At 44.0% G+C, this 23,707-nt stretch overlaps 1 protein-coding gene and 2 pseudogenes across 2 annotated transcripts in view; 1 reads left to right on the forward strand and 2 right to left on the reverse strand.

The window, feature by feature from the left end:
- SMAP1 (small ArfGAP 1) overlaps nt 1-23,707 on the forward strand; it is a 568,890-nt gene that overhangs the window by 143,811 nt on the left and 401,372 nt on the right. The window lies entirely within an intron of this gene.
- On the reverse strand, nt 15,218-15,336 carry LOC134913848 (5S ribosomal RNA; annotated as a pseudogene).
- LOC134912551 (5S ribosomal RNA) lies at nt 21,481-21,599 on the reverse strand (annotated as a pseudogene).

A 23,707-nucleotide genomic window follows, 5' to 3' on the forward strand; every position in this document is an offset into this window, starting at 1 on the left:
TTCTGTTAGGTCGTTAATGAAAATATTGAACAATAGCGGTCCTAATACTGAGCCTTGCGGCACACCACTTAGCACTTCAGTCCAAGTTGAAAAAGATCCATTAACCACAACGCGCTGCTTCCTATTATCTAACCAGTTTTTGACCCAAGTGCATATTGTGCTTCCTAGCCCTGATTCTTGTAGCTTGTATATAAGTCTCATGTGTGGTACAGTATCGAACGCTTTGGCAAAGTCTAAAAAGATTACATCCACGTCTTTACCCTGATCTAGGTTTGCGCTTACTGTTTCATAAAAGCCAAGTAAGTTGGTTTGACAGGATCTGTCCTTCATAAACCCATGTTGATTCCTTTTAATGACCTTATTGACTTCAAGGAACTTCTGAATACTATCTCTTAGAATACCTTCCAATACTTTCCCCACTATAGATGTAAGACTAACTGGTCTATAATTACCTGGTTCAGCTTTACTTCCCTTTTTGAATATAGGCACTACTTCCGCTATACGCCAGTCTTTGGGAACCATACCTGATATAACTGAATCCTTAAAGATCAAAGATAGCGGTTTTGCCAGTTCAGAGTGAAGCTCCATTAGAACCCTTGGGTGAATACCATCATGCCCTGGTGATTTATTAATCTTTAAATGTTTTAATAATTTAATGGTCTGTGCCCTTGGTCCATACAGAACGTAGTAGGACCTGTCGACGCCATCCACTAGGGCACAGTTTTCCGCCTCAGTGTATCTGGGTCCACGCGGCTTCTTCTGTCCCTGCGTCTTCACCAGAGGCTTCCTCCTCCGACTGATCCTCTGGCTGGCTTCTTGCCTTTAGGGATTAAAAAAAACAAACATGCATTTAATAAGATCGGTATGTACCTGTGAGTGTCCGTATCCCTGGCAGTGCGCAAAGATACCTGTAGGTGTACATGGCAGTGCGCAAACTAGGGTGTGTCAAGTTGGATGCTATTGTGTCTGCAGGTGTTGTCAGTATTTACCTTTTCTAGGCCTTTTCTTTTTCTTTTGCTTCTACCTTTGGTCCCTTGACGACCGCGGCTGGTCACTGTATGCCTGTTCGGTCGTATCCTCCTCCTGGGTCGGCTCCCACTCCTCATTGCTGTGCAGGGAAAGTTCTTCTGAGGGGTGGGAGGAAGGGGGGGATCGGGGCCGCTTGTCCCTGGACATCTCTGTTGTAAAAAGAAAAAAAATATTTTTACAAATTTAACACACATTACAAAATTACATGCAACCACACGTCATGCTGCTGGGACCACAGTGCTCAAGCAGGACCAAACAATAACAAAAATTGAAAATTTGAAAAAACCCACAGCCAAAAAAGCCAAAACCCCCGTACAAGCATCCCTGCACATGCTGGTGGTCAACCAGTGCTACAAAAGGAGCAAAAAACATGTTTTGGCAACAAACGACATCGCATGTCGACCACATGTTGGATACCGACACACTCTAAAATCACCCCAAACAAGCCAAAAAGCATCCCTGCACATGCTAGAGGTCAACCAGTGCTAAACTAGGAGCAAAAAACATGTTTTGGAAACAAACTACACCACATGTCGGCCACATGGCAGATACCAACATGGGCAAAGTCAGCCCAAACAAGCCAAAAAGTACCTCCAGCATGTGCAGGCATGCACCAGTGCTAAAATATGAGCAAAAAAACATGTTTTGGCAACAAACGACATCACATGTCGGATACCGACACACTCTAAAATCACCCCAAACAAGCCAAAAAGCATTCCTGCACATGCTGGAGGTACACCAATGCAAAAGCATGACCTAAAAAACACTTTATGAAAAAAAAAAAAAAAAATCGGGAAAAACTACCAACAAACAACTCCCAAAAAAACATGCAGCAATACAAGCAGGAGCTATATACACATACCTGCACACATATACATACCCCAAACACCCCAAATCAACACCACATGTACACCTCATGGCACCCCCCCCACTACACAAACACATACATGCAACGCCAGACCACATGTGGTACTTACCTACAAATGTAGAAATCGCTCCAAAAACGACTCTCCTTTGGGGTAACAGGTATCCTCCTGTCCGTCCTGGATTAAAGCCTGCTGGGTGTCCAAACGATACCACAGCAAACACCAATTTCTCTGGCTGGGTCCACAGGATTATCCACAGGATAACATTGGGATATTGTCGAGCGACAGCGAAAATGGCACCAACACGGTCACGAGCTTTCTGGCCTCCCAGGATGCATTGGGGCCTCCACTATATAGTCCCGCCCACTGACTCAGTCAGATCAGTTTTTTGCTTGGTGCGGCAGGAAGCCGCATGGTCACAGGGCTGCTGTGAGAGCAGCCTCAAGCTTTTATTATTTTATTTTTATAGACTTACTATATTTCTTTTGAACGACTTATCTTAACAGCGTCTTAAACGCATTCTAGAAAGAGTCGCTCCAACAACTCCCCACCGGGTCGCAACAACGCTTACCTTCGGGTATCAGTGCTGTCTCGACGGGCGTCTGTGTCGGATGTTCTAGCAGGTACAGCAGACGTAACCAGGCTGTGGCCGGAGCATGGGGAGACGGTGAGTCTATGGACTTCCTCTTACTAGAGGGGTCAGGACACAGCTACACTGATTTGGTGGAGACTACAAACAGTGTGTTGATGCACCGAACATCTAGAGTGCGACAGCGATACGCTCCTGGGATCATAGGCGCCAGGACTAGGTAGAGGCCGCGATCCTGGGAGTTTAAGTCAACAGGGGGATTCAGACGCTCTCCTGGTCGCCCCTCCTCCGAGTTCATGGCTAGTTCCCGCGTGTCTCTCGTTTCATGAACTAAATGACCTCACTTCCGGCTCAGACACTACCACGAGGGTACTCGGTCGCAGCTTAGACGCTGCAGTTGTGTACACTGGAGATAAACCCGCCAGACCGAGTCGCAGGCCTTAGCGTCTGCATACACGTGGAAGTCGCTCAGCGTCCGTGTCCATTGGTGAGCGTCCGTGTCCGTTATCAGTTATCAAGAGCGGCAGTGTACACCAGTAGCGTCTGAATCCACTCAGTGTCTTACGAGCGCATTTGCTTGGATATGGAAGTGTAATGAGTCTCCCTGTATCCCGCTCTACGGAGGCAGGGTATACAGTACTAAAAATTCTCTCTACTTCTTAGTATGCATTGTTAATTTTTAGTACCTATTGCATATGAGACCTGTATATTACCGTGTTTTCTGCATGCTATGTTGAAAAAAGAACCAGTTAAAACAGAAGTACAATTTTCCTACTTATGTATAAGTTGTTATGGAGGTTGTATTCTCATATGGCAATATCTAATGCTTTAACATGTGACTGACTGCTAGTATGTGTGCTGACTTCTGTGTAATGTCAGTCCTGTTCTGACCCTCAAATCAGGTGCACTGTGGTCAGATTGATCTCACCTCTATATACTGACATATAGGGTGATTTTCAGTCACAAATTGTGTAGTCAATAACAGGTTAATACCATGTCTGTGAGCGGCAAAAGTGATGAGAATTTATCAAGCACTCCTACAGCCCTAACATGCTTATCTTGTAAGTCAGGGGTAAATGATATGAATCAATTGGTCACTTATGAGGGTTTGTGTGCAAACTGTTTTGCTTTTCAGCGAAGTAAGAAACAGGAGTTGGTTCAACCACCAACAGAGCCACCATGGAATATGCTCGCAAAGAGTCTGTCTTCAATAGCGGACAGGTTAGCTCCGGTAGCACCACCTCAAGGGTTAGGTTACACTATGAACCCATACATGCAGCTCCCTTCCTATGGTTTGGTTCCAGTAGCCTCTACAAGCAACCATGGGGCAGCTAAGACCAAGACAGATATGTCAGTGTGGCAGACTACACAAGATGATGCATCGGATGATGATGGTACAACAGATTCAACTCCGTATGATAATCAATCGCAGAGCTTTAGTTCAGAAGATGTAGCTGAACTTATTAATGCTGTAAAGGCTGTTCTCTCGTTGGAAGAGCCAGCCAAGACAGTGTTAAAAGCAAAACACCTGTATTTAAACAAACAAAATCAGTGAATGCTGAATTCCCAGCCTCAGATGAGCTGACGGAAATGATGGATGAGTCTTGGGCAGCGCCTAGTAAAAAGAATAAGATTCCTAAGAGATGGGATTCTTATTATCCATTTCCTGCTGTGGATTGTTCGAAAAGAGAAGTTCCTCCAAAAGTAGATGCACATGTTCTGCGACTCGTGCATAAATCTGCTTTACCACTGTCATCTACCTCATTGAATGATGTCACAGACAGAAGGGTATAGAGAGCCTGTTGAAAAATGTTTTCTCTAGTAGGAGCAGTGGTAAGACCTGCTATGGCTTCGGCCTGGGTAGCAAAGGCAATGGGCGAATGGATAGAGGAACTAGAGAATGACATCCCTTCTCCTACTAGGGAGCAAGAGGATCGTTTTTGCCGGTTAAGACAATCTGCCCAGTATTTGGAAGAAGCAGCAATTGATCTAGGCACAGTTGCTTCTAAAGCTTCAGCCTTGACAGTAGTCGCTCGCAGAGCAGTTTGGCTACGGACCTGGAAGGCAGATGCCGAGTCCAAGAAAGAATTGGAAGCATTGCCTTTTGTCCGTAATATATTATTTGGAAAACCTTTATCGGATATCCTAGAATCAGAGGCTGAATCGAAAAAGGTCAGGTTTCCGGCTGCTTATAACCCTAAGTCCAAGGGTTTAAAATTTTGCTCATTTTGCTAGCAAAGCAAAGCGAAAGCTAAAGAGGAGCCTAAGCAACCCCAGTTTAAATCCAGGGGTAGGAAGTAGTGGGCTAGCAAAAAGTCAGCTTCCAAACCTGAACAGAAACAGTCAGCCTGAAGAGACGGGCCTCCGCCTGGAGGATTCCAGGGTTGGGGGCCGACTCCTTCTTTTTGCACACATATATGGCAGCAGTCAACAGCAGATGCTTGGGTGCAGAAGGTAGTATCTCAGGGGTATGGGTTCCCATTCAGGAGGCAGCCTCCTCAAAGATTTTTTTGCACCAGCCCGTCTCGTATAGAGTCGAAGGCCAATGCCCTGCAAGAAGCAGTCCAAAAATTACTGCAGTCAGGTGTGATTGTCCCGGTACCTCCATCACAAAGGGGACAGGGGTTTTACTCCAATCTTTTTCTAATCCAGAAACCAAATGGGTCATACCGACCAATTCTAAATCTGAAAATGTTGAACAAATGCATATGGATCCCGAAGTTCCACATGGAGACGTTACGCTCCATAATGTTGGCTATGGAACCGGGAGATTACATGGTATCTCTGGATGTACGGGATGCTTACCTACATGTGCCTATAGCCCTATCACATCAGTGTTACCTCAGGTTTGCCATCCTCCAGGAACATTTCCAGTTCCAAGCTCTGCCTTTCGGGCTAGCTACAGCACCCAGGGTGTTTACCAAGATCATGGCGGTTATGGCAGCTTGTCTGCGCAAACAGGGGATAAGAATATTCCCATACCTCGACGACCTGTTAATCTTAGCACAGTCGCAAGATTTACTGTTGAGCCATCTTCAACATACGATAGTTTGTTTACAGCGACACGGGTGGCTCATAAATTGGGAAAAGTCGTCCCTGAATCCGTCACAGCGGATGGTTCATTTGGGGGCCATATTGGATTCAGACCTACAGGAAGTTCTCTTACCAGAGAAAAAGATAGTCAAGGTGCAGGTCATGGCTCAGGAAGCGTTGCAAGCCCAGACAATGTTAGTCCATGCAGCAATGCGACTGTTGGGTCTGATGGTATCAACCTTCGACATGGTGGAATATGCGCAATTCCACTCCAGACCGTTGCAGCATCTTATTCTGACCAAATGGAACGGAAATCATCAGAAGATAAAGAAGCAGATGATAAAGATTCCAGTAAATGTAAAACGTCTCTAGCGTGGTGGCTACAGACAGACCAATTAAACAAGGGGAGAACCTTTTGGATAAAAGAGTGGCAAGTCCTGACAACAGATGCCAGCCTGCAGGGCTGGGGGGGCGGTACTCAGAAGCCTTTGGTTCCAGGGAAAATGGACCGCAAGGGAAAGTCGCCTGCCAATAAATCTGTTAGAAATAAGGGCCATTTACTTGGCTCTGGTTCAGGCAAAGAACAATCTACAAGGAAGACCAGTCCAGATCCGCTCAGACAATGCGACGGTAGTAGCATACCTCAATCATCAAGGAGGAACTCACAGCAAGAGTTTGATGGAGGAAGTAACTCCCATTCTAAAATGGGCAGAACTTCATCTCCCAGCATTGTCAGCAGTATTTGTCCCGGGTGTACTAAACTGGGAAGCGGATTTTCTCAGTCGGCACACCATTCAGGAACCGAATGGGCACTACACCCAGAAGTGTTTCAGACACTGGTGAACAGTTGGGGTCTACCAGAGAGAGACCTTATGGCGTCTCGTCTAAACAACAAAGTTCCGAGGTACGGATCGAGAATAAGGAACCCAGGAGCAGTCCTTGTAGACGCACTGTCAGTAGAATGGAGGTTTCAGCTGGCGTATCTGTTCCCGCCAATATCTCTGTTACCCAGAGTAGTGAGAAAGATAAAACAGGCAAAAGGAGCAATTATTCTAATAGCTCCATCTTGGCCAAGAAGGCATTGGTACACAGATCTGTTGATAATGTCCATGGAAGCACCGATACTGCTCCCTCAACGTCCAGATCTGCTAATGCAGGGTCCTTGTTGTCACAGTCATCTGGATCGCCTGTCTTTGACGGCGTTGCTGTTGAAACCTCTATCTTAGAAGCTAAAGGATTTTCGAAACAAGTAATCCAAACTATTCTTAGAGCAAGAAAGCCTTCTTCGGCCTGTGTGTATCATAGAATATGGCAAGCCTATATTCATTGGTGTACTGGAACAAAATTTCATCCAGAGATCTTTTAAAGTAGCTAGGATTTTGGATTTCCTTCAGGCAGGAGTGGGTAAAGGGTTGGAAGTTGCTTCCTTGAGGGTTCAAGTATCAGCGTTAACTGTATGGTTTCAGCAAAAGATTGCTGATTTGCAGGATGTACGTACGTTTTTTCAAGGAGTAGTACATATTCAACCTCCATTTGTTCCTCCTGCAGCTCCCTGGGATTGGAATTTCGTTCTTAAATTTCTCCAGGGTCCTTTGTTTGAACCACTTGATAAAGCAGATCTTAAGTGGTTAACGGTTAAAGTTCTTTTTTTACTGGCAATGGCATCAGCCAGAAGGGTGTCAGATTTAGGAGCATTATCATGTAAGTCTCCTTTCCTAAGTTTTTTTTCCAGACAGAGCAGTTCTCAGAACGAGATCTAGCTATCTTCCAAAGGTGGTATCAAAGTTTCACCTGAATGAAGAGATTGTAGTCCCAGCTTTTCAGGTATCGGGACTATCTGCGGGGAAGCGTCGCTGGACGTGGTCCGAGCCTTAAAAATCTACATAGATCGTACTAGTGCCATCAGGAAAACAGATTCTCTCTTAATCCTCTACGGATTCCATAGAAGAGGATGGCCTGCTAGTAAACAGACGCTAGCGAGATGGCTCCGAATGGTAATATCAGAAGCTTATTCTCATGCAGATCTCCCTATTCCGGCTAATGTCTCTGCACACTCTACACGTAAGGTAGGTCCTTCTTGGGCAGCACAACAGGGTGCTTCAGCAGAACAGATATGTAAGGCAGCCACATGGTCTTTCATAAACACATTCATTAGACATTATGCCTTGGATACTTTTGCCTCTCGTGACGCAGACTTCGGGCGAAAGGTCCTCCTGTGCAATCAGGAGCGTCCCCACCACTAAAATGGCTTTGGGAATCCCAATGTTATCATGTGGATAATCCTGTGGACCCTGCCAGAGAAATATACGTTATGGTAAGAACTTACCGTTGATAACGTGATTTCTCTTATGTCCACAGGTATCCCACCCTGACGCATCTGATTTGATGATCTACACAATGACTAAAACTTCTTCATTCTTGTATGGAAGGGTGTGCATGTGTGTTCTTATCGCCTGTACAGGTCTCTGCCTGATGTTCCTGCCTAAAATCGCTGTGGAAAGAACTGATCTGACTGAGTCAGTGGGCGGGACTATATAGTGGAGGCCCCAATGCATCCTGGGAGGCCAGAAAGCTTGTGACCGTGTTGGTGCCATTTTCGCTGTCGCTCGACAATATCCGAATGTTATCCTGTGGATACCTGTGGACATAAGAGAAATCACGTTATCAACGGTAAGTTCTTACCATAACGTATATTTGCTAGCTCTGCAGCTCCTCCACTCCACTCTGCAGGTTCACAAAATAGCTGCTGAGCACGCAGCAAACAAGCCCTATAATGGGATCAAAACGGCGGGAAGTCGAATCCAGAACGCCCACTACTCGACGATTGGTCCGTTATTCGACAAGGGGAGTGTCGAATGCGTTTTGTATTGCATATGTCGAATTCATGGTCCCGGGCGGAGGGTTTTGGTTGTCGAGTACAGTCGAATCCTAAAACGGACGAAAAAAGACGCAATTCGGCCAGAATTGCATATACCCCTAAATATTAGAGGCAGTCTGTGGAGGATGCACTGTTTACTGACCCCTCCATATCACCCACTCGGGTCCCATCCAGTTCCCAGAAAAGGTCTCTGGCCCAGATAATGCAAGGGGACACAGACACAGATTCTGACTCTGACGTCAACACTGGGGATTGAGAGGGGTTGACCCAAGTTATCTAAAAGCATGCAATGTATGATAGTTGCTTTAAAGAAAGTGTTGAGTTTCCTGAAACAACACTGGTCCCAGAGGTAAAGGATTATTTTAAATTAAATAAAAAGCAGGTTGTGACTTTTCCTCCTTCAAAGGATTTGAATCCTGGGCTAACCCTGAGAAGAAATTTACCCTTCCCAGAAGGATACGTGTAGCGTACCCTTTCCCTGAGGAAGACATGCACAAATGGGAGACACCCCCAATGATAGACACCTCAGTTTCTCGGCTGTCTAAGAAAATAGTTTTGCCTGCCCCTGGTTCAGCCTCTTTAAAAGATCCAGCTGACTGTAAATTAGAAACAACCCTAAAATCCATATATACGGCTAACGGAATGGTGCTCAGGCCCACCATTGCTTGTGCGTGGGTAGGTAAGGCTGTGGAAAAATGGTCTGACAACTTGCTGGTTAACATAGATACAGTTGACAGGGATGAAATAGTCCTAACACTCGGCCATATCAAAGATGCTGCAGGTTACTTAGTTGAAGCTATGAAAGATATTGGGTTGCTGAGTTCAAGATCCTCCGCTATGGCGATTTCAGCCCACAGGGCGCTGTGGATCTGCCAATGGAATGCTGATGCGGAATCAAAAAAGAATATTGAGGCGCTTCCTTACAATGGAGAAGCATTCTTTGGAGACAAGCAGGATGCCATGATTTTAACAACTACATCAGGCAAGTCAGCATTTCTGCCTCCCGCAGCTGCTCCACCTAGGAACGGATTTCATTCTCATACGATGCAATCCTTTCAACCCAACAAGTCCAAAAAGGCAAAGGGTACCCCCTTCTTCGCAGGAAGAGGTCGAGGAAGAGGTTAAAAATCTACAACACCATCAGGCTCGCAGGAGCAGAAGTCAATAGCTACTTCTGCTATAACCTCAGCATGACGCTGGGGCTCCCCTGCGGGAGTATGATCGGGTGGGGGCACGTCTACTGTCTTTCAGCCAGGTCTGTGTTCACTCAGATCTGGTTCCTTGGGTATTGCAGATAGTATCCCAAGGGTACAAATTGGAATTTCAGGACCTTCCCCCATGCCGATTTTTCAAATCAGCCTTACCAGCTTCTGTTCAGGACAGAGCAAAAGTGCTGAACACAATACAGAAATTATGTCAAGACAACGTCATTTCCTTAGTTCCTGTGTCACAACAGGAAAAAGGGTTTTATTCTATCCTGTTTGTAGTGCCGAAACCGGATGACTCGGTCAGACCAATTTTAAACCTAAAGACTCTGAACCTTTTATTTGAAAAGGTTCAAATTCAAGATGGAATCCCTGAGAGCAGTGATCTCCAGCTTGGAGGAAAAGGAATTTCTGGTATCGATGGACATCAAAGATGCTTATTTACATGTTCCCATCTTCCCGCCGCATCAGGCATATTTGTGGTTTGCGGTGCAGGACTGCCACTACCAGTTCCAAACATTGCCTTTCAAGCTCTCCATGGCTCCGAGAATATTCGCCAAGGTGATGGCGGAGATGATGGTTCTTCTTCGCAAGAAAGGAGTCAGTCATACCATACTTGGACGATCTCCTCATAAAAGCTAGATTCAGGGAGAAACTAGTGCAGAACATTACACTTTCCCTGACTGTGCTTCAACAGCACGGTTGGATCATAAACCTTTCAAAATCACAATTGGAACCCACAATGAGGTTATCATTTCTGGGAATGATATTGGACACGGAAGCACAGAAAGTATTCCTACCGATGGAAAAGGCTCTGGAGATCCAGAGGATGGTCAAACAAGTTTTAAAACCAGCACGTGTATCTATTCATACGTGCATCCGCCTGCTGGGGAAGATGGTAGCGACCTACGAGGCGCTACAATTTGGCCGATTCCACTCCAGGGTGTTCCAATGGGACCTACTGGACAAGTGGTCCGGATCGCACCTACACATGCACCGGAGGATAATCCTGTCAACAAAAGCCAGTATTTCACTCTTGTGGTGGCTTCAAAGTTCTCACCTCCTGGAGGGACGCAGGTTCGTGATTCAGGCTTGGATCCTGGTGACCACAGATGCAAGCCTCCGAGGTTGGGGAGCAGTCACGCAAGGGGAAAGCTTCCAAGGACAATGGTCAAGTCAAGAAGTACTCCTTCACATAAACATTCTGGAATTGAGAGCTGTGTACAACAGTACAACACCCTTCATCAAGCGGCACACCTTCTTCAAGGTCGTCCCATACAGATCCAGTCAGACAATGTAACGGCAGTAGCTTACATAAACCGCCAGGGTGGAACAAAAAGCAGAGCAGCAATGGCAGAGGTGACAAAGATACTCCTCTGGGCAGAAAGACATGCAAAAGCTCTGTCGGCTAGTTTCATTCCGGGAGTGAACAACTGGGAAGCAGACTTCCTCAGCAGACACGATCTCTATCCAGGAGAATGGGGCCTCCACCCAGAAGTCTTTGCAGAGGTAGCAGATTGTTGTCCTCAAGTAAATATGATGGCATCACGTCTCAACAAGAAGCTTCAGAAATATTGTTCCAGGTCGAGAGACCCACAAGCAATAGCAGTGAATGCACTGGTGACCCAGTGGGTGTTTCCCTCCACTTATCTGTTCCCCCCACTTCCACTAATACCAAAAGTTCTCAAGATCATCAGAAGAACAAGGGTTCAAGCAATTCTCATTGCTCCAGATTGGCCAAGGAGGGCTTGGTATCCAGATCTTCAGGAGTTATTACTGGAAGATCCCCAGCCACTTCCTCGTCGCGAGGACCTGCTTCAGCAGGGGCCGTTTGTTTATCAAGACTTACCGTGGCTGCGTTTGACGGCGGCTGAGCTCCAGATCCTAGCCCGTAAGGGTATTCCCAATGAAGTCATTCCCACACTTATTCTGGCCTGGAAAGGGGTAACGTCCAAACATTACCATCGTATTTGGTGTGAATCCAAGAAGTCTCCTGCGGTGGAGTTTAAATTAGGACGTCTTCTCCTATTTCTACAGGTGGGTGTGGATGCTGGCTTGAGATTAGGGTCTATCAAGGTCCAAATTTTGGCCTTGTCCATTTTCTTTCAGAAACAGTGGGCTTCCCTTCCTGAGGTCCAGATGTTTGTGAAGGGGGTTATGCGCATCCAACCTCCCTTTTGTGCCTCCTGCTGTGCCATGGGATCTTAATGTGGTGTTGTTAAATCGGACTGGTTTGAGCCTCTACAAGAGGCAGAGTTGAAGTTTCTCACTTGGAAAGTGGTCATGCTGTTAGCCTTGGCCTCAGGCAGACGAATGTCTGAATTAGGGGCTCTGTCACACAAGAGTCCTTATTTGATTTTTCATGAAGATAAAGCTGAACTGCAGACGCGTCAGCATTTTCTTCCAAAGGTTGTGTCTTATTTCCATATCAACCAACCTGTGGTGGTTCCAGTGGCTTCTGACACCTAAGCCGTTTCAAAGTCCTTGGATGTCGTCAGAGCGTTGAGGACTTATGTCGCAAGAACGGCTCGTGTAAGGAAAACAGAATCTTTGTTTGCCTTCTATAACCCCAACAAGATTGGGGGTCCTGCTTCTAAGCAGACTATTGCGTGCTGGATCATAGGTACCATTCAGCATGCTTATTCTATGACAGGATTGCTGTTACCGAGTTCGGTAAAGGCCCACTCTACAAGGAAAGCGGGTTCTTCTTGGGCGGCTGCCCGGGAAAGGGGGGGGCCCCGGCTTTGCAAATTTGCCGAGCAGCTACTTGGTCAGGGGCAAATACGTTTGCTAAGTTTTACAGGTTTGACACCTTGGCTGCTGACGACCTTCAGTTTGGTCAGTCAGTTCTGCAGGAATATTAGCACTTTCCCGCCCGTACTGGGAGCTTTGCTACTTCCCCATGGTACTAAAATGGACCCCAGCATCCTCTAGGACGTAAGAGAAAATAGGATTTTAATTACTTACCGGTAAATCCTTTTCTCGTAGTCCGTAGAGGATGCTGGGCGCCCGACCCAGTGCTCATTTTTTCCTGCAAATTACGTTTTGTCTTTTTACACAGGTTCTCATGTGTTAAGATGTTTTACAGCAGTTGCTGTTACGTTATGCATGCACGTTAGCATGGGTTATGTTAAAGGCCATGTTAGGCGACATGTTTTTGGTATGGTGTGAGCTGGTGTGAATCTCGCCACTAGTTTAATGTAAATTCTTCTCTCGAAGTTGTCCGTCTCCTCGGGCACAGTTCCTATACTGAGGTCTGGAGGAGGGGCATAGAGGGAGGAGCCAGTTCACACTGTTGAAAAGTCTTAAAGTGCCAAAGGTTACTGCGGAACCGTCTATACCCCATGGTACTAAAATGGACCCCAGCATCCTCTACGGACTACGAGAAAAGGATTTACCAGTAGGTAATTAAAATCCTATTATTTAAAACAAAAAACATCCAACGGTTGTATTACAAGTGGTAATAATAGAATTGATGACTTCATTAGTTTAATTATATAAATCAAGCTGAAAATAAATACTTGACATTGTATTTAGTCAGTCAACAGTGTTAACTGTAGATAGTTTTACTATGCCTCTGTGGTTTTAAAGTGGCATCAGGAGACGTGACATAAATTATTCCAGTTGGAGTTATAGGGTCGACCTTGCATAAGACCTCTATTAGAGGTATCCATAGTACATCAAGCTTCCTTGGATACAATGATGGTGAAGGTCCAGCTGGATGAAGGAAGGTCACTTTTAATTTGTCTTCATCCTCATTCTTGTCCATCACATAAGCAAGCCCCAATTTCTTGTTATACACAATGGGTCTATAACTTTATGAATGGGCAGTAGAAAATATGTCTGGAATTTAATTTGATGTTCACAATGCAAGAAGACTATATTGTCATAAAACTTTGTGAATGATCGTTTCAGCCAGCCAGTCAGTAACTATTCAGGGAACACAATAGTATCATGCCTTTTTACCTGTTGATTAAAGTACATCAAAAATATCTGTGAAAACCTTTTCTAATGCTACAACATCATCTAGAGCATGGGTCTTCAACCTGTGGCCCTCCAGCTGCTGTGGAATTACACATCACAGCAAGCCCTGCCACGGTTTTGCTATTAAGACATGCTAAAAGTGAGGCAGGGCATGCTGGGATGTTTAGTTCCACAGCAGCTGGAGGGCCGCAAGTTGAAGACCCATCTAGAGTATTAAAGAATCTCGAGACAAACTCCAGTTGACACAAATAAATGGCTATATATCAGTTATATATAACAAGAAATGGTCGCTTGCTTATGTGACGGACAAGAATGAAGATGAAGACTAATTAAAAAAGACTTTACATCATCCAGCTGGACCTTCACGATCATTCTACTATCCAAGGAAGCAATTTGAAAATATATGAAAATATGTTTGTGTGTTTGAAAATATTAGCCCAAATTTGGAAATGGCATGAGATATTTAAATAAAATGTTGTATTTTTCTTAGACTACATATACTGTATACTTCCCATATACCAAATCTGAACAGAATCTGAGCTGGTGAGGTAAAATTTTAACAAAAAGTGTGGTGATTTGACACACAATGACCACCAGCTTTACAGCAGATAAGACGCTCTGCGGCAAAGCTGAGAGTGGCTATGTTCTCTGCTAACATTTATTGTAGTAACAGTCTGTTGTACTTTATAAAGTACAGTATGTACTCTGATGGTACATTATAACCTAGATTGTCTTACTTATAGATTTGTGTAAAGGTATGTTTGTCGTATCTGTAATTGTGGAATGGCCCATATATAGGTGTATCTATCTATCTATCTATCTATCTATCTATCTATCTATCTAGTAGTCGTCGGCACTCACTCGGGACTTGTCAGTAATAAACAGTACATTGTTTTTCTCTAACGTCCTAGTGGATGCTGGGGACTCCGTAAGGACCATGGGGAATAGACGGGCTCCGCAGGAGACTGGGCACTCTAAGAAAGATTTAGTACTACTGGTGTGCACTGGCTCCTCCCTCTATGCCCATCCTCCAGACCTCAGTTAGAATCTGTGCCCGGACAGAGCTGGGTGCATTTTAGTGAGCTCTCCTCTCCTGAGCTTGCTAATAAGAAAGTATTTTAGTAAAGAATTGGGTTAAGGATGCCGCACAGGACTGAGTGATGTTAAGTAAATTAGTGATTTGAGTATGTTTCCAAGAAAACGACCAACCCAAAAAAACTTCCGGAATTTATCACCATCTACCATTAAGGAGAAAAATTTCTATAGGTAGATAAAGAAAGTGATTGTCGATGGTGCTCCCATAGGTCTATTACATAGGTAATAAAGGGAAGAAAGGTAAAGAAAAAGTGACCTTTGTTGGGAGCACTCACTCTTGGAAACAGTTATGATTTAATTTATGCGTAATAATGTGAATATGAGATAATTAAAACGTAACCTTTAATTATTTTAAAGTAAAATAAGAGTACACCAGAATTTTTTAATACTGTGTTTAAAAATATGGTTAGACAATGTAAACCATCGGTTTGAAACTAAGACTGTGAATATATAAATGAATAAATAAGGCAAAAAATACCAAGCCCTCCAGGCATTGATTTCTAAGGTTAGTGCAATAGCCGATGTATTGCCATCAAAAAACCTACAACACCTGGTATTCCTTAGTGGTCAACCACCTAAGTACTGACCAGGCCCAACACCGTATTGCTTCCAAGATCAGACGAGATTGGGCATGTGCGGTGTGGTATGATAGTAGATTTAAGGTTGATAAGGCAAAAACCTGCAGCTGGTATGCAGCTATTAGATACACCATAAGCCTGGTTGTTATGGTGGGCAGACGATCTCTTAATAGAGAAACATATGTTTGACCGTCATTGCACCAAATTGTACTCCAAATGTATAGGTATACGGAGGTTTAAATCATATGGTCAATGAGTTTTGCCAACAGGAACCGCCTGTATGTTGCTTTTTGTGCTGTGCAACATCATTCAGAATGGGTTTTTATCGTTTGGTAAGGCAAAAATAAACCCTTGTTATACTGAGGACATGCCAACAAGATTAGTAAACATCAAAGCATAAATATGTTTGAAGTGATATAGTATAATTAAAGCTGAAACTGAAATGATCTAGAACATTACACCTTCCTCCCCCTCCACCCTCACAAAAGGCATAGGACAGGAAATGAAAATGGACCAGAAAACATATTTGTCAGCTGAAAAGACAGATTTGAAGAAGTGGATAAGGTAGATAGGAAATATATCTCCAGAGACACAATCTCTATTATCCACAAAGAGGCTAACTAACCCAGTAGAGCCTGAAGTACTGTCTTTGTAACAATATTGTTGAGCTAATATGCTTTCAATATAAAACAATTATGCATGTATCCACAGTGTATCCACAATGTATCAATCTAAATTGTGACATATGTCCATGCCAGGTATCATTTATGCTGTAATAGCAAGGGTATATACTCTGGTTTTATGCCTGTATTTAGGACCTGTGTAAACAAACCCAGTGCTGATTTCACAGGGATAAGAGAGTGACAACACCTGTACTGTAATTGCCACAGCCCTAAATGGTAGCGGATTATTCCTGATTATAATGTGTCAGCCACATGAGGACACAAAATTGTCAAAAATCACCATATATATTTATAGCACCTAAAAAGCAAATGTTTTCCATATGTAGTAAATAATGCCTTTAGTGGATGGCATAGATTTGCCGGTAAAGACCAGTGCACATAGCGTTAAATTACATTAGTGCGTGGCTGGAGAGCGGGAGACAAATGGTGTGCAGGATAAGAAAAAAATATATACTTATGACCAAATGGTGTATGTTTCCTGCTCGCTAAGTGCCACTGACCGCTCGACTTCACGAGCTGTGTGTCTATGCGGCTCGCCTGGTCTCCTCTCCTGCCGGTCTGCTGGTCACGTGAGCGCGCTCACCGTGACCACGTCCACCTCCCCGACGTACGTTTCACAGTTGCTTGTTCACGTGTCACTATTATCACGTACTTGGACGATCTCCTCATAAATGCGAGATCAAGAGAGCAGTGGCTGAACAGCGTATCACTTTCTCTGGAAGTGTAACGGCAACACGGCTGGATTCTATATATTCCAAAGTCGCAGTTGGTTCCTACAGCTCATCTGCCTCTCCTAGGCATGATCCTTGACACAGACCAGAAAAGGTCTGTATATGGCCCTTAGTTCCAGGATATTGATGTGAAGGCAAGTCGTCTGACTTGACCACAGCCCTTTGAAACTTCTTCCCTTAGTGACTGCTCCTCACCCTCGGAGGCTTGCATCCGTGGTCACCAGTACCCAGTCCTGAATGCCGAACCTGCGGCCCTCGAGAAGGTGAGTACTCTGCAGCCTATTGTGGTGCCTGCGGCTACTCGTGACCCGATAGAGAGAGCTCAGGAGCTCGTGACAATGGTCAGGAATCTATTAAAACCAAAACAGGTGTCAGTGCATCACTGCACTCGAGTCCTGGGAAGGATGGTGGCATCATACGAGGCCATTCCTTTTGGCAGGTTCCATGAGAGGACCTTCTAATGGGACTTACTGGACAAAGTGGTCCGGATCACATCTTTAGATGCATTGGTTAATCACCCTATCCCCCAGCGCCAGGGTGTCTCTCCGGTGGTGGCTGCAGAGTACTCACCTTCTCGAGGGCCGCAGGTTCGGCATTCAGGACTGGGTACTGGTGACCATGGATGCAAGCCTCCGAGGGTGAGGAGCAGTCACTAAGGGAAGAAGTTTCAAAGGGCTGTGGTCAAGTCAGGAGACTTGCCTTCACATCAATATCCTGGAACTAAGGGCCATATACAACGCCCTAAGTCAAGCGGAGACCCTGCTTCGCAACCAATCAGTGCTGATCCAATCAGACAACATCACCGCAGTGGCTCATGTAAACCGCCAAGGCGGCACAAGGAGCAGGGTGGCGATGGCGGAAGCCACCAGAATTCTTCGATGGGCGGAGAATCACGTACGAGCACTGTCAGCAGTGTTCATTCCGGGAGTGGACAACTGGGAAGCAGACTTCCTCAGCAGGCACGACCTCCACCCGGGAGAGGGGGGACTTCATCAAGAAGTCTTCGCGCAGATTGTAGGTCGGTGGGAACTGCCACAGGTGGACATGATGGCATCCCGCATCAACAAAAAGCTACAGAGGTAATGCGCCAGGTCAAGAGACTCTCAGGCGATAGCTGTAGACGCACTGGTGACACCGTGGATGTTCCAGTCGGTTTGTGTGTTTCCTCCTCTTCGTCTCTTACCCAAGGTGCTGAGAATCATAAGGAAAAGAGGAGTGAGAACAATACTCATTGTTCCGGATTGGCCAAGAAGGACTTGGTATCCAGAGCTGCAAGAAATGCTCACAGAGGACCCATGGCCTCTGCCTCTAGGGCAGGATCTGTTGCAGCAGGGACCTTGTATGTTCCAAGACTTACCGCAGCTGCGTTTGACGGCATGGCGGTTGAACGCCGGATCCTAGTAAAAAAAAAAGGGATTCCGGATGAGGTTATTCCTACGCTGATAAAGGCTAGTAAGGACGTGACGGCTAAACATTATCACCGTATACGGCGAAAATATGTTGCTGGGTGTGAGGCCAGGAATGCCTCTACAGAGGAATTCCAGCTGGGCCGTTTCCTTCACTTCCTACAGTCGGGAGTGACTTTGGGCCTAGAATTGGGGTCCATTAAGGTCCAGATTTCGGCCCTATCCATTTTCTTTCATAAAAAACTAGCTTCTCTACCTGAAGTTCAGACGTTTGTAAAGGGAGTGCTGCATATTTAGCCCCCTTTTGTGCCACCAGTGGCACCTTGGGATCTTAACGTGGTGTTGAGTTTCCTGAAATCTCACTGGTTTGAGCCGCTTAAGACCGTGGAGTTAAAATATCTCACATGGAAAGTGGTCATGCTATTGGCCTTAGCTTCGGCTAGGCGTGTGTCAGAATTGGCGGCTTTGTCATGTAAAAGCCCCTATCTGGTTTTCCATATGGACAGGGCAGAATTACGGACTCGTCCGCAATTTCTGCCAAAGGTGGTGTCATCTTTTCATTTGAACCAACCTATTGTGGTGCCTGCGGCTACTCGTGACTTGGAGGATTCCAAGTTACTAGATGTAGTCAGGGCTTTGAAGATTTATGTAGCCAGAACGGCTGGAGTCAGGAAAACTGACTCGCTGTTTATCCTGTATGCATCCAACAAGCTGGGTGCTCCTGCTTCAAAGCAAACTTTCTCGCTGGATCTGTAACACGATTCAGCAGGCTCATTCTGTGGCTGGCTTGCCGCCTCCAAAATCAGTAAAAGCCCATTCCACAAGGAAGGTGGGCTCTTCTTGGGCGGCTGCCCGAGGGGTCTCGGCATTACAGCTTTGCCGAGCAGCTACTTGGTCGGGTTCAAACACTTTTGCAAAGTTCTACAAGTTTGATACCCTGGCTGAGGAGGACCTTGTGTTTGCTCATTCGGTGCTGCAGAGTCATCCGCACTCTCCCGCCCGTTTGGGAGCTTTGGTATAATCCCCATGGTCCTTATGGAGTCCCCAGCATCCACTAGGACGTTAGAGAAAATAAGATTTTACTCACCGGTAAATCTATTTCTCGTAGTCCGTAGTGGATGCTGGGCGCCCGTCCCAGTGCGGACTTCTTCTGCAATACTTGTATATAGTTATTGCTTAAATAAGGGTTATGTTATAGTTGCATCAGGTTTGTCTGATGCTCTGTTGTTGTTCATACTGTTGACTGGGTATGTTATCACAAGTTATACGGTGTGGCTGGTATGAGTAAATCCTTTCCTTGTAATGTCAGCTCTTCCGGGCACAGTTTCCTTAACTGAGGTCTGGAGGAGGGGCATAGAGGGAGGAGCCAGTGCACACCAGTAGTACTAAATCTTTCTTAGAGTGCCCAGTCTCCTGCGAAGCCCGTCTATTCCCCATGGTCCTTACGGAGTCCCCAGCATCCACTACGGACTACGAGAAATAGATTTACCAGTGAGTAAAATCTTATTACTGACAAGTCCCGAGTGAGTGCCGCCGACTACTCCATCGATACATATTCCGCAAAGGTAAAGGAGGGCACCTGGGATAGACAGATATAGATATATAGATATAGATATAGATATAGATATATAATATATGTATATAGGGAGAGAGCGAACAGCGCCAATATGCGATTACCGATCTACGCTAGTATTTGGACCAAAGAACACAATAAATAAAGTTAATAAATTCAAAAAACTCCCTATGCGGACACTCCCTAGGGTAAAATAGGGCATCTGCTGCACCTTAAGAAAAAAAGCAGTGGTAAGGTGCTTCATAGATTATGTAAACAGAGCAATAGACAAGGTGTTTATAAGCGACCAATGGTGTCACATAGGATTAGGGAGACCAAATATTGTAAACATTAATTTGTAATTTATTCATAAACAAAACACACCAGTAAAAAATGAAATATCAAAACCACAGATAAATAATTACTAAAATATCTCTGGAGCTGAATAAAAATACAAAGATGCCTCTAAAAGTTCATGAATGATAAAAGGACCATAAAATGCATAGTACTGCAAATGTCAGTAAAAGAGCAAGATATAAAAGAAAAATTAGCTTATCTTGAGGGGATGGGTTAAGTCTGGTAGCACCTAATGCGTTTCGTACTATCTGGACTTCATCAAGGGGTAGTATGTGAGTGGGACAGCTCAGATATATATACATGCACTAATGAGGAAGGGATTGTTACATCACTTCCTGTCAATTACAGATTGAAGAATATAATTGATCTATTATGATCTAAAATACAATAAAAGTGTTTCCTCCTACATTTTAATCCTAGTGCTGGAAATGACCGCTTTAATAAAAACATAGTTTGCACGTTTAAACTTGTATTTGAAGCATATAAGTTCCATTTCAGCCGGACTTCCTATCCGGATCGCGGGTGATGTCATATCCGCCCCGCTTCCGGCGTTGGACCCTCTCCTGTGCACATGCCCCGGCTCTGTACAGCGGACCTCGGCCGTCCGTGAGTCGTTTGCGCATGCGCCCGCCTTGTATAATAGAATTGGATGTTGCATGTCCCTTTCATAGTATGCGGCAGCCATTTTCTCGAAGTGAGGGATGTCAATGGACATTTCTTTAGAGTATATAAAGTCCCGGCGGCCATCTTTGGTATGTTAATTCCCATTAACAACACCTAAAGGGAGCTCATACTCCGGGAGCATGATGGGCGTTAGAAGAAAGGAAAAAAGTAGTTTAAAATTTAGAAAGGCTCATAGCTTATTATACTTGATCCATAAACCCTAAATCCATTATAATATAAATGACAGTGGGGTACTGTTACTTATTATGAAAGTATGTATATATATATATATATATATATATGTGTGTGTGTGTATATATATATATATATATATATGTGTGTGTGTGTGTGTGTGTGTGTGTGTGTGTGTGTATGTATATATATATATATATATATATATATATGTGTGTGTGTGTATATATATATATATATATATATATATATATATGTGTATATATAACACAAAAATTATATACATTTTTTTAATAAATATATATATATATATATATATATATATATATATATATATCTCAATTTGCACTGTGCAGAAGGGAGAGAGCAAATAGATGCATCTTTAATGATACGTTCAAAAAAAGGGGAGAAGAACGTGTCATAATAACCTGACCAAGGAGACATGGTGGTTCTATCCGTACATGTATAGGCATAAACCCCCCATGCATATAAATGTGTACATATATATGCGTGTATGACCACCATACAGTTAGTTGGAATTTCCATAGCTAGATATAAAACAGAGTTCCCATAGCAAGTATTCAGATTTGAAGAGAGAGGTAAGTTTAGAAGTGTAAACAACCTCCTATTTCCCTTTCAAAAATACAGCACCCAGTCTTCCATGATGGTCCCCCATCTATGTACTGCCTGGGCCCGACACTGCTTGGCTTCCAAGATCAGGTGGAGTTGGGCATCTCCAGTGTGGTATGGCTGTAGTAGTGGTATGAGACTGAGGTCGAAAAATTAAGGAATAGAACGAAATGAGAAGTGGGAAATAGAGAAGGTCAAGAAGAAGGTCACTCTGGTGGAAATGGGTAATCTAATGCAAAGCTTACGTCATAAGAACGGGGCTATTTCATAGCCCTCGTTGAAGCCATCTGGATGAAGAGTGTTCAATTCGAATATCCAGTACATCTCCCTTCTAGATAGAAGGTTGGAAAGATCACCCCCTCTTTCCCCGAGTGAGACCAGTTCAATGCCTTTAAACGTAAGTTCATCAGGGTCTGAATTGTGGCATAGGTAGAAATGTTTAGATACTGCGTGCGTCAGGACTTTGTTCTTGATATTTCTCACATGTTCCTGGATCCAGAGTTTCAAAGGTCTCTTGGTTTTCCCTATGTATTTTAACCTGCATGAGCATTCCAGCATGTAGTTGACTCAGACTGTGTTGCAGTTAATGAACTGTTTGATCTTATAGTCCTTGGAGTTCTTGGTGTTCTTAAAGATTTTCCTGCTGGTGTGTACATATCGACATACATTACAGCGGCCACACTTGTAGCAACCAACACACTTTGGCATCCTAGAAGATACTTCAGGATTTCTTAACATTCTAGGTGCCACAAGGTCCTTTAGATTCTGTGATTTCCTAAATACCACTGATGGTTCTTTTGGAAGGTAATCCTTTAAAATGGGGTCCATTAGGAGTACGTTCCAGTGTTTCTTTAGGGTTCTTTTAATAAGATTCTCATGCCTGTTGTAGGTAGTGATGAACCTCACTGTATCCTCTTTCTTTTCCCTGGATTTGTACTTTAGAAGTTCTTTCCTCTCAAGGTTCTTTGTCTTTATGTTGTCTTCCTCCAAAAAAAAGATGATTTGGATACCCCTTCTCTTTAAATCTTTCGGTGTAAACTTGTAGCTGTTGATCCTGGTCCTTGCTATTCTTGCAGTTCTGGGCTATTTTATTAAATTGAGAAAACGGGATGTTGTTCTTCCATTGTTGACAGTGGTTGCTTCTATAGTGGACATAACTATTCATGTCTACTTTCTTGATGTCGTTCTTGGTAACTACTTCTTTCCCCGAATGTGTCAATACCAGGTCCAGGAATTCGATTTCATCTGTACTATCATTGGCAGTAAAGCTGAGATTCATATCGTTATTTGATATATACATAAAAAACTCCTTAAAACTTAAATTGTCGCCATCCCATATAATTAAAATATCGTCAATATAACATCTGTAAAAAACAATGTTGTGCTGAAATTGATGCTCTTTAAAAACATAATTGTTTTCCCATTGTCCCATAAAAAGATTAGCGAAGCTCGGTGCAAAAATTGTGCCCATAGCGGTTCCACAGTTTTGAAGGAAGAAATCATCTAAAAACGTAAAATAATTGCGTTTTAAAATGAAATTCATCAATTCACATATAAAAATTCTGTGTCCTTCTGTAATTTGGGTATCTTTACGAAGAAATTCATTGCAGGCCTGAATCCCTTTGTCATGTTCTATGCAGGTGTACAATGACTGTACATCAATGGTAATCCATCTGTATGTTTCTTTCCATTCGAAGGATTCCATCAGATTAAGAACTGAGGTGGTGTCTTTCAAATATGCAGGTAAATTTACCACGTTTTCTTAAAAATACATCTACATATTCTGACAAATGGGACGTTAGGGAATCGATCCCAGCGACGATTGGTCTTCCGGGGGGACTTATTATGGATTTGTGCACTTTCGGTAGAAAGTAAAAAATGGGGGTGGTGGGGTTGGAATTGAACAAATACTGGTATTCATCTTTAGTGAGGATCTCACTCCTAAAACCTTTCCAAAGGATGGTTCTAAGTTCTTCCACATAGATTTCCTTTGGATCTGTTGAGAGTGGGGTGTAAGAAGTTCTGTCCCCCAATAGTCTTTCTGCCTCTTTAACATAGGCCTCTCGATCCATTATAACCAACCCTTTGTCAGCAGATTTTATAACGATATTTTTATTATCCTGGAGTTCCTTAATAGCTCTTGCTCCTCTATTTGTGATATTTCTTTCCTTAATACACATACATACATTAGTGTGTGAGAACACCTCTATACCAATATATATATTTTTTTACTTGC

This window comes from Pseudophryne corroboree, chromosome 4, assembly GCF_028390025.1.
Source record: "Pseudophryne corroboree isolate aPseCor3 chromosome 4, aPseCor3.hap2, whole genome shotgun sequence".
NCBI lineage: Eukaryota > Metazoa > Chordata > Amphibia > Anura > Myobatrachidae > Pseudophryne > Pseudophryne corroboree.